A 12,645-nucleotide genomic window follows, 5' to 3' on the forward strand; every position below is an offset into this window, starting at 1 on the left:
AGCGACTCTATGGAACAAGGTAGAACTGCCCCATAGGGTTTCCCAGGCTGTAATCTTCAGGAGAGTAGATTGCCAGGTATTTCTCCCACAGAGTCACTAGTAGGTTTGAACTGCCAACTTTTCTATTAGCAGCTGAGCGCTTAACCACTGTGCCACCAGGGCCCCTTTCATAGCAATTATCTGCTACATTTACTAGCTCATTGATACTGGAGAATCACTGATCTCTTTGAATCTCAGTTTGAAACATGGATAAGAATCACTACCTTGCCCACTCTGAGAGTCATCTGAGATTCAAGTAGGTTAATGGATTGGAATGTACCATGTGTACAATAAGGCATTATATAAATATTAGTAAAATGTCCAATGCTCTCTGATACTCATCAACTCAACTCATCTGTAAATAGGATCTGTCCTTTATATAGTTCAGGAAAATGGCTCAGGGAGCTTAAATTATTGGTTTTAGTCCCCAAAGGTGCCAACTTGCAAGCAGAGAGTAACCAGATCCTAGCACAGCCTATCCCTCCTCCTCCCTCTCTTCTTTCCTCCTCTCTCCCCCTTCCTTCCTTCATCTCCTTGGCTTCCCTTTGTCTCCACCCCCACCTCTGTCTCTCCACATAATTACTTTTTAACACCAATAATCCTTACTTGTACCTCATCCTCAAAACTAGTATGCACTAGGGGACCATTGCATACAACCTACAGCCACAGGAAATGATTGAATGGTGCCTGGAGTGCTGCTGAGAGCTACAGCGACTCCCAAGATGACGGATGGAAACCAGGGAACCAGGGAAATCTGGCCCCTTCGCAGCCTCAGATCATCCAAGTATCCTCTTCTCCAGCTAAAGAGCAAGGAATGACGGAGCAACAGAGGACTCCATTCAGCAGAGGATTTGTTTTAAGATCCTGAAGCGTTTGTGATGGGGAGAGCGAGGAAGTATGAAAACCACATTCACTTAGTAGACATTGCAATAAGAGCTACCCCTTACCCTAGCACTTTATCATATTTTTATCTTCATTTTCTTATCTGATTTTAACAACAGCTCTGCGGTTTCCATTTAATAGAGTAAACAACTGAACTCAGAAATACTGTGTAAATGTGTCCAGGTCACACCGATGGGAAGTGGTGTTGGTGTGACTTGAAAGTGTAACGCCACAGCTTGGATTTCGATTTCTGCTAAGCAAGCTCCCAGGCACTGAGAAGATAAGCATGGAGTATAAAAAGATAGAGGAGACATTTGTGAACACTGCTTCTTGGAAGACTTCCTTTTCTTCTGAGAATGGTCCCCCTCTCTAGGAGCCCTCCTCCCAGGCCAAATGCCTCTCTCCCTCCTCTGTGCTGCCTCCTTTGTGCTCCGGCTGCTGCACTTGTCAGTCACTCCCATCCCCCTGCCCCTCCCCGTGCTTCCTGGAATGGTTTGTGTGTGAATGTGGACCTTTGGACTCACTGGAGTCTGCAGATTCTGATTGTGCATAACCCAGGCCTCTCCCTCCTCTTTCCTGGAGTACCTCTGACTCCTTAGTCTATTTCTCTGGATTGCGCTTCATCAGCTGAAAATCTACCAAGGGGTCAATGCTGCTCCCCCGCAATCCAGGTCTGCTTAGCTTCAGCCCTTCCCAAAGCCCTGACGGCCCAGGGATCCATCTCACATAGAGTTGCCAGATAAAATACAGGATGCCTAGTTAAATTTGAATTTTATATACACAAAGAATAATTTTTTTGTATAAGTATGTCCCAAATATTGCGTGGGATATACATATACAAAAATTATTTGTGGTTTATCTGAAATTCAAATTTAACTAGGCATCCTGTTTTATTTTGTTTTCTTCCCTAAATTGTACAACTGTAATTCCCAACTCTCTCCTTTCCCCGGGGGCCCAGGCAGTGGAGGGGGCTCTGTGGGCTGAAAAGTTAGGAAGCTGGGTTCTGGTCCAAGATCATCTACCTAAGCCCTTGAAGCCCTGGTGGGTGGAGCTTTTTCTCTCAGTGACTCAGGCTCCCCATCTGCCCTGTGAGGGGTTGAATCACGTAGTCTCCAAGGACTTTCCTGGCCCTGTGTTCTGGCACAGGAGAGGGGCACTCTCTTTTCCACGCACACACACATTGCTCCGACTATAGGAGGGGGCGGTTATTTAGTTATGGAACATGGTCCCACTAGATTGGCTCTTCTGAGAGCGGGGAGTGTTTTTTATTCACAGGCAGTCTGGCATTGTGGGAAAGAAATGAGTATGACATTCTGAGTTGAAGACCTGGCAGCACCATTTACAAGTTTCTTAACCCATGTAATCCTCAGCTTCTGTATCTTACTACAATTAAAATGTTGATATAAGCTCCTAGTACCCTGTCTAGCACATAATAAGTGCTTAAGAAACAGAACTATCATCACTGATTTTGGATGTCCAAAGCCTGTCAAAGTTTCTGACCCAGGATTGGCACTATAATATTAGATTAAAAAATAAACATGAAGCAGCCATTGGAAAGCTAAACGTCAAAGATTTTTCTGGCTATCAGCATGAAGGAAGCCTATAGTCAATCCTTACAGAGAGAATTCTAACTGGCCTGCATTTACTTGGCTTCATGAGAAGGCTGTATATTAGGCTGTGTGAGCAAACACACATCTGCTCACACAGCCAGGCCTTGCCCAGGGTCTCTTCCAGCCCCAGCCAATCACCTCAAGGTCATGAAGCCTCCAGCAGCAATCTTCATCTCTCTGCCACTGTCAGAGCTTGGCTCCAGTGCACAGACTCTAGGTTCAGGATGTCTGGCCACCTCCCAAGCAGTTGGAAGCATCCCGTGCGTTCTTGGCCACAGCACAAGTTTGATTCTATAATATGTAGATGAGGAAGTGGGAAGCATAACTTTTTCTTTGGGCAAACTGGGGGCTGATGAATGGGTGTGTTGACCCAAATTTCTGATGGATGTGCCAACTGCAGCAGATGGATTGAGTCCTGAAGCTGGGAGAGGAGAGAGTGAGAGTATGTCCAGGGAGAAGAGTGGAAGAAATTGAGAAAGATGGAGAAGACTGGCACCCAAGAGGGCAAAGGCCCTAGGTATGCTCAGGTATCTTTGCTGCCTGAAGGGAAAGCAGATAGTGGCAGCCTGGACACTGGGGGAGGGAGGGCCCTCATCTTTTGGTGGAATTAGTCTACTCAGAACAGAATTCAGGCCCTTGGGAGGTACCACCTCACTGTGAACAATAATATTAATAGCAAACATTGATCGAGCAGTTATTGTGTGCCAGGAGTCCTTGGGTGGTACAAACAGTTAATTGTCTCGGCTGCTAACCAAAAGTTTGGTGGTTCAAGTCTACCCAAAGGCACCTTGGAAGAAAGGTCTGGCAAGCTACTTCTGAAAAATCAGCCATTGAACACCCTATGGAGCACGGTTCTACACTGACACTTCTAGGGTCACCATGAGTCAGAATCTACTTGACAGCATCTTTTTTTTATGGTATGCCAGGCATTGTGTGGAGTACTTGGCGTAGGTTGTAGACTCTAATCATGACGATCACTGTCTAATGTATTTACTAATAGCAGGGCTTGTGCTTAGCTGGTATGCCTGGGTATGGCCTTACTGGGTGTTAAAATATTGAAATAATTCGAAACCGGTTAGTAAATAGCTGCTTCCCTGAACCCCTGAGTGGCCCCCACCTCTCTGGCTGTCTCTGCCCCTCCCTGGAGCAGGAAATCAGGGAACCATCCTTAGTGATCTGTGCAGGTGCCACACTGGTTGACACATATTTTTAGTGTTGTTGTGGTAGGCTGAAAAATACCCTCAGAGATATCCAGGTCCTAATCTCTGGAATGTTGTCTTATATTGAAAAAGAGACTTTGCAGGTGTGATTAAATTAAGTATCTTGAGCTGGGGAGACAATTCTGGATTATCCAGATGGGTCCTTAATAAAATCACAGTGTCCTTATAAGAGGAGGGCAGATAGAGATTTGACAAAGAGGGCAGAAGGCAGTGTGATGATGGAAGCAGAGAGAGATTTGAAAATGCTACTCTGTTGGCTTTCAAGATAGAGGACGAGGCCACCGCTAAAGAAAAGACAAGGGCATGGATTCTCCCTTAGAGCCTCCAGAAGGACACTGATTTTGTCTTCTAGCCTCCAGAACTGTAAGCAAATAATTTCTGATTTTTTTAAACCACTAAATTTGTGCTTATTTGTTACAGGTGCCATAAGAAACTAATACAGTTGTCCTGGCTAATAGCAGTCCAGCCAAGGAGTCTGAAGCTTGCTGGGTTAAGTGATGTGCTCCAAGTTCATGGTCTGAGTAAATTTTGGCTACATCACTACAGAACCCATGTTCTTAACCAGTAAGCTGTTTTCTAATAATGCTGCAAGGAAATTGTCATTGAACCCTTTTCAATGAGATTCCAGAGACTCAGAGAATTAAATGACCTTGTCAGAGGTCAGAGTCTTGCTGAAAGGACAGGGCTGAGATTTGGAGACATATGTATTTGTTCTGATGCATGCTATATTATAAAGTTCTAAAACAGTGGGGGCAGTGGTGGTTTAGTGGTAGAATTCTCACCTTCCATGCGGGAGACTCAAGTTCAATTCCCAGCCAATGTACCTCATGGGCAGCCACCACCCATCTGTCAGTGGTTGCTTGTGTGTTGCTAAGATGCTGAGCAGGTTTCAGCGGAGCTTCAAGACCAAGTTGTACTAGAACGAAAGACCTGGCAATCTACTTCCAAAAATAAGCCAATGAAAACTTCAGGATCACAATGGACTGATCTGTAACAGATCATGCAGATGGTACAGGACCAGGTGGCATTTAGTTCCATTGTGCATGGGATCACCATGAGTCAGGGGTCAAATTGTTGGCAGCTAACAACAACAACTTAGAGACTTTGTGGTATCCAGAATTCAGCCCAGGCCACCAGATGCTGGCCTCCACAGGGGCAGTAAGACTAACTCAAATACCCTCCAGTGCTGGAGGCAGATCTTCAGGTAATTATCTTAGCCATGTAGGGATGGTTTAGGAATGCAGGTGGAGACTCAGCCTGGGTCTGCCAGTCAGGTTGCTCCACATGCTGCTGCAGGGAGCCGTGAATACCTGGGTGGGGGAAGGAAGTGGGTCTGCCTCCACCAAGCCACATGCAGCTCTTTTCAAGATTCAGTACTATCCAGAGAAATCAATGAGAGGATGCTCTTTGGCTGGCAGGCTGAGGCACACACCATGACGGACCCATGGGACATCCATTAGCCAGGCCTTCCTGGCCAGCTGTGATGAGTTTGTGCCAAGTCCTCCATTCAATCCTGGATTCTGTGAGAGGCTTCCTAGAATCAGATAACTCCACGGAGCTTCAGATGGGGCCAGTGGATGCATGCAGACACTCTTTTTGGTCTGTGAGAGGTTATGCAAAGCACCAGGTAGTATTTGTGGGCCCAAATTAACATTTTCTTCTCCATGCATATCCTATTTCTCTTGGTCATTTTCTCCAAATTACCACTTGTATGAAACAAGTACCAAAAGATGGATAACAATTCCTCAGAGAGAAGAGGAAGGGAGGGTCCCATCTGGTTGGGACATCAGAGAACATTCCCCAAGGATATTAGACTTAGCCTTGAAAAATGAATAGGACCAAAGAGTTGGTGCCTTGAGCTAGCCCATTCTTCTTTACATCTCCTTCAGCCCTGATTCAAGGCCTGTCACACCACAGCTCAGACTAAGGCTGAAAGTGAGATGTGAGAAGACCAGTGTGCACAAAGGCTGTGTGGCTGGAAAGTTTGAATCACGTTTGAGGGAAAAATAAATTTAGTCGCAGAGCAGCGAGCCATGGTGAATGAAGCTGGACAGGGAGGCCAGAGCCAAATGGCGACCAGCCTAGTTCCCAAGCCAAATACAATACAATATCTTGACATTGGACTTCCTCTTTCTCAGAGGGCAGAGCGTGTGCATCTCACATAAATTACTGTGAAGACAAAATATTAGAGCTAACCACTCCACACCTTATATAGACACACTGTAAGTTTTTGTTTTGAAAATTCCTGCTTCCCTGTTTGAAGAGTTGATTACCTTCCTGATCTCCACCTTCTGTTGGAACAAATTGAAAGGCAGGTGCAAAAGTCAGTGAGATGGGTATCAAAATATGATTTTCAATATGAGAAAACCTTACTAGAGTGTCTGATTTAGTGTGAGAGCCAATGGGACTGACCTTGGGGGTCTGCAGAACCTACCTACCATGTCACAATCACTGCCTCACTCTACCTTGGGGTGGGAGGAAAGAAGGAGAGCAAATCCCCCAGCTTAGGAGTTTGAATGGAGATAACCATGGGAAACAATGGAGCAACAGGTGTCCCCCTCATCAGGGAGCCCACTGCACCCCTGAAGGGAGGAGTCAGAAGCCAGTAGGAAGCCAGAGTGCTTAAGGAAATTCAGAGGTGTGGAGAGTAAGCTTTCCATTCCTTAAAACCTTAATGCTATACCTGCATGTATGCCTACGTAACACTGTCCTGGGTGAGGGAGAGTTGAGTGGAAGTTGTGTGAAGGGGAGGGGGCAGCTTCAAAATCCACATGAAGACAGCAAATGTTTGTGGAACATTGATGAGGAACCTTTTAGCGTGAGAGGGAACATAGGAATTTGACTCACAAGATGTGGTATATTTTCTTAGTTTTGCCATAAACTTGTTGGCCTTCTTGTTGGTTTCTTCTCCTTTAGGACATTAGTTTGTATATTAGAAAAAAAGAAATCTAAGATATCTCAAAGCTCTGCACTAAGCTGATGATCTAGGAGAGAGGAGCCTGACTGAAAAGTCTCTGTAAGATAATATACAGACAGTCCTCTGCAGGACATTGAAAGAGCAAATGACCACCCCATGATATCTGCCTGGATGAGAAGAGAGAAGGTCAATCTGTCACTGCAGGCTTCCAAACGTCTCTAGTTCGCTTTTTATCTTGGCATTCAGCATCACTTTGATGTGGCCTTAGAGCAATGCTTGAGGTGATATATGGAAAATATTAGATTCCTACAGGCCCGTCAGGATAGGATGAAAATGATGGTGGCTGTAGAGCTAGGAAGCAGAGAAGGACTCCTCGCAGACCCCAACTCCACTCTGTCTTGGTGGGATACAGGGGAGGCAGGGATGGCAGAGGGTAGGAGGGGGAAGCATAAGACTGAGCTTCTGTGCAGGAGGCAGCCTTCCTGAGGGCACTGACACCTTGTGCCTCTGTCTGCCCTCACTGAGTTCTGGGGAAGTTCCCAGAGCTGTATCCTCAGCCCACAGCTCTTCTCTTTGTGCATACTCTCCACTAATGCTTTAACCACCTCCTATAACATGCTGGGAGTCCCTGGGTGGTGCAAATGGTTAATGCGCTTGGCTGCTAACCCAAAGGTTGTTGGTTTGAGTTAACCAAAGTCACCTTGGAAAAAAGGCCTGGCAATCTACCTCCAAAAATCAGCCATTGAAAGCCTTATGGAGCACTCTTCTACTCTGACACACGTGGGGTCGCAATGACTCACAGCCATCTCATCAGCAACTGGATATAATACACTGAGAACTACTAGATCTTGGTCTGCAGGCTGCTCCTGTTGCCCAGAGGACATCTCTACCTGGATGATCCAGAGCAACCTCAAAGTCAACATAATGAAAACCAAATTCAGTATCTCTTATTCCTGTCCCAAACCTGCACGTACTCCTGCTCTCCTTTCTCAATGAACCATGAGACATCTACCTGGTCGCCCAAGAGACACAGGGAGTCATTCTGGACACCTTTCCTCTACTCCCCATCAAACAGTACGTTCTCTTAATTCTTTTTCCTCACTACACTTCCCTAACTGAGACCTTGTCCTGATTACTGAGACAAACTTCTAACTGATCTCCCCATCTCACCTCCTCCTTCATCCTCCTCTAGACCAGGATTTGAGAAGCTTTTCTGGAAAGGGCCAGATAGTAAATATTTTTGACTTTGTGGACTGGATGATCTCTGTTACAGCTATTCAACTCTGCTATTATAGCACAAAAGCCAAAATTGCAAAAACAAATGAGTGTGGATATGTTCCAACAAAACTTTATTTACAAAAACAGATGAAGGACCAGGCCTGGCCCAGAAACCATAGTTTGCTGACTTCTGCTTTTGTCTAAGGTCAAAGTGATCTTTCTAAAAGGCAATTCAAATCATATACACTCTCTTGCTTAAAGCTTGCAGTATCTGCCTATCACCTCCAGGCTCTCCGCAATGCCCAGCAGGATCTGGCCCCTTGCCACCTCTCGCACTGCCAAGTGTACTGTGCCCCATGCATTCTTTGTAGCTCTGTCTTGGAGTTCCCAAGAACACATGATTCTGTTTGTCAGTTCCATGCCTTTGCACACCTGTCCCCTCAACCTCGAAGTTTTCCTATCACCATGCTTCCAGGGATGCTGCTTCTCTTTGTAGACTCAACCCATGTACCCTCCTGTCTTGACTTCGTTCTTTCATTCACTCATTCATTCATGTATTTATTTAACCAGTTGGTGAGCAGTTACTATGTGCCCGGAAGGGGCTATCTAAAACATGGCAAAATGGGGGGTTGTTCAAGGGGACTGTTTGGCATGGGCCTCACCAGGAGAGACAGAAGCTTAAAGCTTTTTCTCTAAATAAGCTTATCTACATTATTAAGCTAAGTCATTTATGGTACAATTTTAAATTTGTGTCCCTAGAACACACTGCGTAAGGCATACTACAATCCAATTTAAAAAAAAAAAATACTGGAATTATCCTGTGACTAGCAGGATAACATATTGCATTATTATTTTTTAATAGACTTTATTTTTTAGAGCAGTTTAAGGCTTACAGGAAAATTATACAGAAAGTAACAGAGGGTTCCCATATACGCCTTCTCCCTCATGCACGCGGTTTGTCCTGTTACTAACATCTTACATTAATGTGGTACATTTGTCATGATTAAAGGGAAATACTGATATATCACTATTAACCAACGTCGTTACTTTTCGTTAAAGTTCACCTTTATGTTGTAGCATTGTATTTTTAAAACATTAATTTGTTACATGTTAACGTTTAAGCAACATAATTTTATAATCTCTTTATGGCATTTCTTCATTTTTTATTATATTAGATATTTAAAATAAATGAACATGGGCCCCTCTGGACTTCTAAGAGGCTATGGGACAGCGGCAGCACAAGGGAGTGGCCAGGAGAGCGGTGTCTTGAGCTGCTTTTCCCTAATCTCTAACAACTCACCAAAGCCACGTCAAATAAACTTACCAGTCATTGAAACAAGTAACACAGGGCTTGCTATGAAAACAAAACTTTAATACTACTCCTGTCCCAAGTAGTTGCTGTCCCTGAACCACTCCTGGGTGGAAATTCTGGAGGTGTCACTGCCAAGAGCCAAGGTCCATTCTAGATGCTGGTCATAGAACGGTGACCGAGAGAAACAAGGCTCTTCCATTATACTATAAATCCCAAGTAAATGAACTTGATGGTGTGAGCTATTAACGACGAAGGAAATTATCCAAGACAATGTGCCGCAGAGGGACAGACTGGTTTAGGGGGAAGGATAGAGCAGGGCCACAGTGGATAGTGCTCTATCCACTTTAGCCAGAGGAGGATGTTCTGAACAAATGAATTTCTTGCTGTGTTCTCTCATCACCTGGGTACCTACTGTAACTGAGTCCATCACATTACATTTATTTATTTGTTTACTCATCTGTTCTCTCCTGGCAGACGATGAGCTCCTCATCAGCAGAAACCCTCACTGAGTTTTCCTTGCATCTGTTGTGCTTCATTAGAATTTGCTGAATGAGTGCATCTAGTTGCACCCCCCAAATGCTGCCTAAGTTTCTACCACCAACCACAATAATTTCGGGAGACCAGGGCAGTGTCGGGGAAACCTTGAAGTTAAGCTCAGTGGCAAGCCCACTTCAAAGGCAGCTAGATGACTGAAGAGAGGCGGTTAATACATGTGTGTTAAATTTACCTTAGAAATGAAGGGCAAACATCTTCCAGACAAGTGCCACTGGGGTTTCACCAATCATCCAAACATCTGAAAAACAGCCCAAGACATTGAACATATACAAAATATGGTTGGGTTTAGCTGGCTGCGGTAATGCCTCCGGATAAAAATAACTGCTCCATGGCTTGATCTCAAAGGGAAGACAAAGACTTCTCAGTTAAGATGGGGAATGTAATTGTTTTTTAAACCCTACTTTTCAAACAAAAAATTTTTTTCTTACATATTCTTTATTTTCCAGTCCTGAAAGGAATACTCGCTTATTAGAGAATACTTATGAAGTACAGAAAATTACAAAGAACCTCATCGAACACTTTGATGCGTTTCCTTCCAGTTTCTCCTCGGAACAACTCATATGCTGACATCCACGTTAAGGAGTAAGTAGGTGAAGGGGATCCCTGGGGGTGCAAATTGTTAATGCATTCAGGTGCTAACCGAAAGATTGGAGGTTCAAGTCCACCTGTAGGTACCTCGGAAGAAAGTCCTGGCAATCTACTTCTGAAATATCAGCCATTGAAAATCCTATGGAACACAGTTCTACTCTGACCCACATGGGGTCACCATGAGTGGGAATCAACTCAACAGGAACTGGAAAGGTAAGGAGGGAAATACAATCATTTTACTGTTATTTTTATACAATGAATTATTAAATTAGCCTTCCAGCAAATGAGGAGAGGGCTTTGCCTTTTTGCATATGTTTTTACTTTTATCTGATTATAAAAGCAATATGTGCTCATTTTGGAAATGATAAGGAAGAAATTCCTGTTACCCACACTCCCACCCGCAAGAGATAAAGACTGTTAGTGTTCGGACAGACTTTTCTTCCGGTCATTTTCAATGCAAATAAATATAGGTAAGCTCTCACTGGGCAGGCAATTTTATATTCTGCTTTTCTTTTTTCTAATTTTTATGTATTTTGTTGTGTTGAGAATATACACAGCAAAACATAAACCAACTCAACCATTTCTACATGTTCCATTTAGAGATGTTGATTACATTCTTTGAGTCGTGCAACCGTTCTCACCCTCCTTTTCTGAGTTGCTCCTTCCTCATTAACATAAACTCACTGCCCCCTAAGGTTCCTATCTAATCTTTCAAGTTGCTGTTGCCAATTTGATCTCATATAGATAGTTGTTAAAACCGTGCAATGCTCATAGCCAAACTTTTTCACTAGTTAAGCTAAACTATTGTTCGGTTTTAAGATGACTTCAGGGGTATTTTTGGTTTAAGGTTTAAAGAGTATCTCAGGGCAATAGTTTTAGGTATTCATCTGCCCTCCATGGCTCCAGAAAGTCTAGAGTCCATAAGAATATAAAATTTTATTCTGAATTTTCCCCTTTTGATCAGGATCCTGCTGTGCAATCTTTGATCAAAATGTTCATTAATTGTAGCAGGGCACCATCCAGTTCTTCTGGTCTCATGGCAAAGGAGGCAGTTGTTCATGGAGGCAATTAGCCATACTTTCCCTATCATCCTCCTATTCCTGACTCTCCTTCTTCCTTTGTTGCTCCAGGTGAATAGAGACCAATCATTGTGTCTTGGATGGCTGCTTGCAAGCTTTTAAGACCCCAAGCACTAAACAACAAAGTAGAAGGTAGAACAGATGCATTAAACACATTGTTAGGCCAGTTAACTGGAATGTCCCATGAAACTATGACCGTAAACCTCCAAACCAAGAAAACAAATCCCATGAGGTACGTGGTTGTGAATAAGCAACCTCACCAGCTACTTTTTCTGTTTTGTTTTTGTTTTTTTCACTGTTGTTGTAAATAGCTGCATAACATCCGTTCAGGCAACATTTGACTGCATATGCATCTTTGGTGCCAACCCACATAAAGCCTAATATTAAAAATCTGAAGTACATACAATGGTTTGTAATAACAAACGAGGGCTAGTTTGCGATATGCATTGAAACATTATTATTACTATATTATTATGTAAAAGATGTTTTAGTGTATCTGGAAGTGTTTCTTTAATGTTTTTTATGCATAGAAAGGCACACTATATGCTATATACTAAAACAAACTTTTGGTTAACTGACATTAGATACAAACCGTACCTAACACCAAAGTTCATGGCAGCACTATTCACAGTAGCCAAAAGGTGGAAACAACCTAAATGTTCATCAATAGATGAATGGATAAACAAACTGTGATACATATATATAATCGACTACTACCCAGCCAGTAGGAGAAATGAAATCCTGATACATGCTACAGTATGGATGGAGCTTGAAGATATTATGCTGAGCAAAATAAGCCAATCACAAAAGGACAAGTATTGTATGACCTTACTTATATAAAAAGACAAGACAAGGAGAATGCATAGATACCAAAGTTAGTGGTTACCAGGGGTGGGAGGGAAGGGGAAAAGGGGGATAATAGTGATGGAAAAATCACATTGATTAAGGTAGAGTTGCATGGCCAAATATTGTAATTGCTGTCAATAAGTTGTACACTGTAAAAAGATGAATTGGCCAAAGTTGTGTGGTCGATATGCAGTCATGCATCACTTTATGTCCACAATACTTTCTGTGAAATAGGACGCTATATAATTTGGACGTTGTGCGAACACCATATTATATACAGGAAATCCCTGGATTACGACCTGGTTCTGTTCCTAAGTCCGTCTTTAAGTCAAATTTTTATGCATTCTACTTTTTATTTTTACTTAATTTTACCTCAAAA

Source organism: Trichechus manatus, unplaced genomic scaffold (assembly GCF_000243295.1).
Source record: "Trichechus manatus latirostris isolate Lorelei unplaced genomic scaffold, TriManLat1.0 scaffold00016, whole genome shotgun sequence".
NCBI classification, from domain to species: domain Eukaryota; kingdom Metazoa; phylum Chordata; class Mammalia; order Sirenia; family Trichechidae; genus Trichechus; species Trichechus manatus.